Below are 8,360 nucleotides of genomic sequence, written 5' to 3' on the forward strand. Positions count from 1 at the left end.
TTCTGTGACCTCTGTCACTCAAAAAATACCTTCAGTGTGACTTCAGGTACAATCATTATACTTTTATTGTGGCCTCTGAAACTGGCATAATAACCTCACATTTTTCTCTGATACTCATATCTCCTCATAGTGGTTTCTGAAACTCACATAAAACCCTAAGAGTGACATAACAACCTCACTGTGATCACTGACACTAACATAATTATTGCTTTCTATGATACTCACTTTACCTCCCTATGGCATGTGACACTCAAAGAATATCTTCACTGTGACTCTGATAGTCACAAAATATCCTGACTTGACTTCTGACACTCAACAATCAACACTTCTGACACTCAACACTCTGACATCTCACACTCACAAAATAAGCTCATTGTCACTTGTGACACTCAAAAATATCCTCACTTCTCCTTTGACACTAATGTCATACTCTCAATGTGACATTTGACACATATACCCTCACTCTGACCTCTGACACAAATGTCCTCCATTGGCCTCTATCACTGACATGCTACCCTCATGTAACATCTCACACTTACAGATTACCCTCACTGTGACTTCTAATGCTTACTTATTACCCTCACTCTGGTCTATGACACTCATAAAATATACACACTGTGGTCTCTGACAGACACATAATACCCTCCTTTGGCCTCTAACTCTGAAATAATATCCTCGGTGTGACCACTGTTACTTACATAATAACCTCAGTGTGACCTCTCACACACATAATATCCTTACATGGCCTGAGTCACTCACAGAATACCCTCAATGTGTCCTCTAGCTCTCCCATAATTCCCCTTCTGAGCCCTGTGACACTCAAATAATATTCCCATTGTTCTTTTTCACAAACTGATATAATACCTCTGTGGCCACTCATACACCCATTATATCCTCACTGTGATCTTTGATACCCACATTATTTTCTGAAATGACTTTGGACACTTTCATTTATCTTCACTGGTGCCTCTGATACTCACCTAATTTCCTCACTTGTTATGTGACATTCACATGATATCCTCACTCCGAGTCTGATAGTCACATAATATTCACATGACCTCTGACACTCACATAATGTCCTCACTGTCACCTCCTATAATCACAATATAACCTCGCTGGGACTTCTGTTACTTATGTAATACCCTCACTCTGGATTATGACATTCACAAATTATCCTCACTTGACTTCTGACACTAATGTAATATTCTCACTTTAACCACTGACACTCAAATAATAGCCTCACTGTGATCTCAGATACTCATATTATGCACTCAACTTGACCTCCGACACAGACATTATACCCTTAATTGACCTCTGACACATTATATCAACAATGCTACCTCTGACACATAATAACTATTCTGTGACCTCTGGCACTCATATAGTACCCTCACTGTACCCTCTGACACTCACATAAATCCCAAATTTTGGTCTCTGACAATCACATAATACACATATTTTGACCTCAGACACAGAATACTACACTCTCACCTCTGTCGCTCACATAATATTGCACTGTGTCCTCTGAAAGTCACATAAATATTTTCATTGAGTCCTCTGACACACATAAGATATCCTTACTGTGACCTCTGACATTGACACAATACCCTCATTGTGATGTCTGAAACTGATATAATATCCACTCTGTGAATTCTTGCACTCATAATGTCATCATTTTGGACTCTGATACTGACATAGTATCCTTTTTCTAACCTGTGATTCTCACATAATACCCATACATTGGCCTTCTATACACACATATTACATTCAATGTGACTTGTCATGCACTTAATACCTTTTTGTGCCTAAGACACTCACATCATGCTTGCAATGCAGTCTCTGACACTCACATAATATCCACATTTGGTCTCTGATATTTATATAATAAATTCAATCTGGCCTCTGACACACATAATATTCTAACTGTGACTTCTGTCGCTCACTTAATATATGCACTTTTGCCCCTGATATTCACAGAGTATTCTCATTTGGCATCTGATACTCAAAAACTGCCATCACTATTACCTTGACACTCATATAATACCCTCAATGTGGTCTCTAATACTCACCATACCTTCAATGTGGCCTTATACAGTCACATAATATAATTGTCACCTCTGAAACATAACACACTCACTGTGGTCCAAGACAGTCACTGTGACTTGGGACACTCAAAATATTCTCATATTGGCCCCAGATGTGACAAAATATCCTCACTGTAGCCACTGACACACATATAATTTCCACAGTGTTGTCCCTGTGATTGACAGTATATCCCAACTGTAGCCTTTGACATTCAAACAATATCCTTTCTGGGACATTTGACACTCACATAATATCCTCATTTGGTTCTGACACTCATATAATACCAATATAATACTATGGCCTCTGACACTTACATAATATACACAATTAAACCTCTGACATTTACTTAATATCCTCACTCTGGCCTCTGAAACTCACAAAATATCATTACAGTGGCCTCTGACATTCACAAAATATCCTCAATGTGGTCTATGATATTAATATAATACCCTCACTGTGGCCAGTAAAACTCACATAATTCCCTCACAGTAGCCTCTGACACTCACATAATATCATCACTCTTATCACTGACACATAATATTCTCAATGTGACCACTGTGACCACTGTCACTCATTGAGTATTTTCCCTGGGGCCTCTGGCATTCAATAAGCATAGTCTGGCCTCTAACACTGATATAATGTCATCAGTTTGGCCTCAAACATTTATATAAAATTCTCACTGTGCCTTCTGACACACAATATCCTCACTATGGCCTTTGACTCTCACATAATATCCTGTGTCCTCTGATACTCATATAATACACTCACTGCTGCCATGACAATCACATAATATCTTCCCTTGGTCTGACTCAAAAAATTCCCTCACTGTTACCTTGATACTCACATAAAACCCTGATTGTGTCCTCTGACACTCACATGTAAACCTCAATGTGGTCTCTGACTTTCACATAATATCTTCACTGTGACCTCTGAAACTCATATAATATGTGACCTCTCACACTCACATAATACCCTCACTTTGGACTCTGATATTCACATAATATTCTCACTATGAATAAATTACATGCACCTAATGTCCATACTGTAACCTCTGACTCTTACATAATACTCTTCCTCTGGTCTCTGACACACATAAAATATCCTCCATGTGGCCTCTTTAACTCACATTACACCATCACTATAACATCTGGCACTCACATAAAGTCCTTATCTGACCTCTGACATTCATATAATATCCTTACTATGGCCTCATGTTCTCACATAATATTCTCACTCTGACCACTACCTTGACAAACTGTCCTCCCTGTAGTCACTGAAATTCAGATATTACCCTCACTCTGGCCTCTGACACATAATGTCTTCACTCTGGCAACTCACATACCCATATTATCTTTAATCTGCCTACCAACACTCACATATTATCTTCACAATGTCTCTAACACTCTGGTAATTACCTCAGTATAGCCACTGACACAGAATATCCTTATGTGGTCTATGACACTTACTTATCCTCATTCTGCTCCCTTTTACATAATATTTAACACTCACATAATATCTTCACTGTGGTCTAAAATACTCACAAAGTACTTGGCCTGTGGACACTCACATTCATATACAATCCTCACTTGACCACTTTTTAAAAAATATCATTTATTTTTTAAAGGTCAACATGTAAATTACAGAAAATATAAAAATACAAGCAAAGAACAAAGTTATTAATTTGCAAGCAGCTTACTTGGACATGCCTTCCAGGTCATGAGTATACATACACAACAGCACATTTTATGTGACTGAGATCATTGTGAGTATCATGCTTTTCCACATATGAATATTCACCAAAACAAAATCTAATACCTAACTCATTTGTCCACTTACATTCACATATCATAACTCTGACACAAGAAACTCACATAAATACCGTCACTCTGGCCTCTGACACTCATATAATGTTTACACTTGACCTCTGACACTAACATATCCTCACTGTGGAACTTGACCCTCATATAATGCACTCACTAGGGCTGAAGACACTAATAACCTTAATGTGACTGCTGACACTCACATGGTATCCTTAATATGCACTGTGTCCTTTAGTATTAACATAATATTCATACATTAGAGCTTATAACTAATATAGTAGTTGTTCCTTGGCTTTTAATGCCAACATATATCATCAATCATTTTACATCCAAAATTAATAGTTTCCCTGAGTCCTTTCAAATTTATGTAATATGGAATATGTGGCCTTTTAAACTCATATAAAAACTGTCCTTTGGGGCTGGGTTTATGGCTTACTGTCAGAGCACTTGCCTAGCACAAGTGAGGCACTGGGTTCAATTCTGAGCAACACATAAAAAATAAATAAATAAAATTAAATTTAAAGTAGAATTTTGTTATTTTTTAAACAGTCCCTTGTTCTTTTTATACTGATATTATATTCATACTATAGCATTAAAATTGCTGTAATCACTAGTCTCTAGCTGTTCATACTAACATGCTTTCCATTCTATAAAATCTAAACATAACAGAATAGTTTCTTGGCTTGGTACCCTTATTGTGAATTTGATGAATTTGTTGTACCCTCTAAAACTAATATTTGCCATGTGGTCTTTAATGCTAAAGAAATATTACTATTCCACATTAAACTAATATAATATATTCCCTGGGACCTTAAAGATGATTATTATATCCATAATGACCATCTACAACACATATAATAGCTCCTGTGTAAACATCAATAATAATACAATATTCGTATTATGGCTGTTCCATGTCCTTCTTTTGACAGTATATGCATACAATAACATGGAAAAGTATACAAAAGCTGTTCTGTCCTTTAATATTAACATAATTTGCCTGATATTACATCAGAAATGGATATCACAGAAATTCAGAGTGCTCAAATATTAATAAAATATTTGAAATAGAGAATCAAATACAAATATAGAAACTGTGCTGTGGTCTCTAAATCTAATGTGTTTTTCATAGTCTAGCATCTAAAATGAATATACTAGCTCCCCTCTACCTTGAAATACTAATATGACATCCATATTATTGCCTAAAAAAAAACAATGAAATATATATCCTGTAGACTTTAATATTACTATATGCCATCTTTTCCATAAACACTGAAACCAATATTATAATTCAGTTGTGGATTTTAATATTCATTTAATATCCTTGATATAACATCTAAAACTAGTCTGTAGTATTTAACATTAGCATATTTATATTATACAACCTTATGGTATTAAATATCTGCATTTTTGGCATTAAATAATTTTTATGAGTTATCATTAAAATTAATGTATTAACTACCATGTTGATTTCAATCCTAAGATGATATGCATACTTGAGTTCTAAAAATGACCTAAAAGTTTATTTGTGAATTTTAATACTAATATGATATCCATACTATGACAAATCAAACTGATATGAGAGCTGCCTTTTAAAATTGATGTAATATTCATACTATAGGAAGTACAACTATTATAATAATGGCCCTGAGTTTTTAATACTACTATGTTATCCAGAGTATAGCTTTTAATCTTAACAAAATAGCTTCTATAGACCTTGAATATTGATAGAAGAGGTGTGCAATAACATCCATAACAAATATAATAGCTGTTATGTAGTCTATTATGCAAAAATAATATCATAATAAAACACCTCAAGATAATGCAATTTCTGTCCTTAGTTATTAATAGTATTACCAATACCACATCATCCAAAAGTGAAAAAAAAGTTGTCCTGTGGATTGTAGTCCTATTATAGAATCCATTCTATTATAGATTTCTCATGACTAGGGCTGCTCTTCGTGAGTTCACTAGGAGTGAGCAGAGAGGTAAGACACAGAACTAACTGGAACCAGGATGCAAGTTCTCAACAGGCTCCATTAGAAACAAACCATGCCCAGTAACTGAAAGAGTTCAGAAGGCAACTGATCAAGCCACATAAAAAGCATTGTCTTTGTCCCACTTCTCTGGGAGGAACATGTCACCAATAATGCAACTGTAATGAAACATCCCTCAGTCATGCTCATTTCATGGTCCTACCAGGCCTATCATGCCACCTGGGATTTAACCCTTCAGACCTGACTTGAAGTCTTGAACCTGAGGCAACCCCAGTGGCCCCTAAGTTCCATGGTCTCTTTGTCAGGATCACCATACCCTGAGTACACAGCTGCAGATATGAGGACATGAGGAGGGACATATGTAGCCTGCACTGCCTTGCTGCTCCTTGCTAACACAAGACTAGAGGGCAAAGTCTGTGCACTGTGTTTCCAGGGTTTCTCAATCTCACACTGACATTGATTGTTCTGGACTTCACACTGTGCCTTTAATCACTGTATTTTCCTAATTTGGATTTCAGAAGGGAAGCTATGGCCATAATATATCACTTTAAAATGTATTATTTTGTTTACATAGGTCTAGCTGTCAAAAAAATCATAATTTTAAAAGAATGTGTGTTCTTGTGATTTTCCTATTGAGAGATTGGCACACTACACCTCTGTCTTGGATGCTTTTCTTAGAAAAAGCCCTCAGAGCTTGGTGCCTCAGTATTTGGATCTGGTGATGCTGTGCTTCAGAGTGTGAGAGTCAGCACTGGGAAAACTGGGTACAGCACCATGTTGAGGATATTGGTAGAAAGATGTATTAGAGGAAAGGGACTAACACTCAGGTCGGCTTTATTGATATACTTGTTCATGGGAGTTCTTTGTTAAGACAGTGAATCTGTTTCCAGTGGAATCAAACCCCTCTGGAACCCAGGATCCATTATCCCTTTTCTGTGATTTCTTTTTTCTCCTGTTTTGGAATTAAGAATTAAGGAACAATCCCAGCAAATCAATTTTTAGGCATTTTCCAAGAGTGGTCAATAAAGATAAATTTTCACTAGCTGACCTTATTAGCGTAAAGGCTTTTTACAGTGACTTGGAAACTGACTGAACTTCTGCTCATTTCATGGTTCTATCAGGCCTGTCAATGCTCATACAGGGATCTTCCTCCTTCCTGAAGAAACTTAGTGGATAGGGAATGTTATCACATAATGCCATAATGTCGTAAGATGAATACCTATAGCAGCAGGAGAAAAGAGGGGAGAATTTTCCATGACTTCAATTTTTACCAACTTAAAAAACAGGGACTATTTTCTTTTTTGAAATTCACTGGTGCCTCAGGCCTTACCAAACTCAGCACCTTTCAGAGTTGCAGGTCTTACTTGTGGTGATCTTCCCCATTTGTTTTTCCCCAGTAAATTTCAAGGAACACAGAAGCATTCAGCAATGCACTATCCTGGGACCCTTCCCACAGGGGTGACTGCACATATGAATATTGATATTCAAGTCTTTCCAAGCCAGTGGTTTCTCATCAGACTCTCACATTTTTGTGGGAAGGTAATGAAAAGCCACTTAGTTCTGCGTGCAAAAGAAAGATGGTTCTGAGACTTTGAGATAGTTTGCTAATTTTTGATGTTCCTTAATAGAAGAGAAGGACATCAGCTTTTTGTGTTCATTCAAAAGTGGGCACAGGACACTCTGTGAACAAGCATTAGATTAATCACTATCCTCTGAAGAGAATGGTTACCTAGTCCTTTTCCATTTTTCAAAACTGAATTGTCAGTCCATCTCTCTCCTCCAGTAATCTTAGCTACTGAATAAATATTGCTTTCAGAGCTGTTTTTTTGTTCTTCTACTAGGGCCTTCCTTCCAAATTTTGGTTAGAAGAATAGAAACTGTCTTCAACAACACATACAAAAAGAAGAGACCTGCTATGACCTTGAAAGAAGCAATGCAAATGTTACCTAAAGAAATAGAGAAAGATAATTCCACACCCATGGTTTTGACCATGGTATTGAACAAAGTTTTGTCAATTTCACACCATCATTTCTTCTTGATAAAAATTGCTTTTAGGGGGCTGGGGAGATAGCTCAGTTGGTAGAGTGCTTGCCTTGTAAGCACAAGGTCCTGGGTTCGATCCCCAGCACCCCCCAAAAAATTGCTTTTATATATTTTATAATCAAAATGTTTTCATCTATGTGAGGCATTTAGAAATGGAAATTGAAATGTCAGTACCTTGATATTTAATGGGTTTCCTGGAACTTTGCCTGCTGCCACACATCTTTTCCAAAAAATCTCTGGAATTATAGCAGTACCACTGTTATGGGACTATGGAAACAAAGAAATGAGACTTCTGATGACTACATTTTGGAAGTGAAATATCTTGGCTCTTGCTGAATTATTTATCTTTGAAACCAGATGCTGATATGGACTCACTTAGATGGGGAAGCAACAGGTTTTGGACAATAGAATTCTCTGG

At 36.6% G+C, this 8,360-nt stretch overlaps 1 non-coding gene across 1 annotated transcript; it reads left to right on the plus strand.

Moving 5' to 3' along the window:
• Positions 1-7,960: 7,960 nt before the first annotated feature.
• On the plus strand, positions 7,961-8,034 carry Trnat-ugu (transfer RNA threonine (anticodon UGU)). Its single transcript has one exon. It is a non-coding gene; the product is annotated as a tRNA-Thr (tRNA).
• The last annotated feature ends 326 nt before the right edge of the window (positions 8,035-8,360 follow it).

The sequence above is a fragment of the Sciurus carolinensis genome, unplaced genomic scaffold (assembly GCF_902686445.1).
Source record: "Sciurus carolinensis unplaced genomic scaffold, mSciCar1.2, whole genome shotgun sequence".
Lineage (NCBI taxonomy): Eukaryota > Metazoa > Chordata > Mammalia > Rodentia > Sciuridae > Sciurus > Sciurus carolinensis.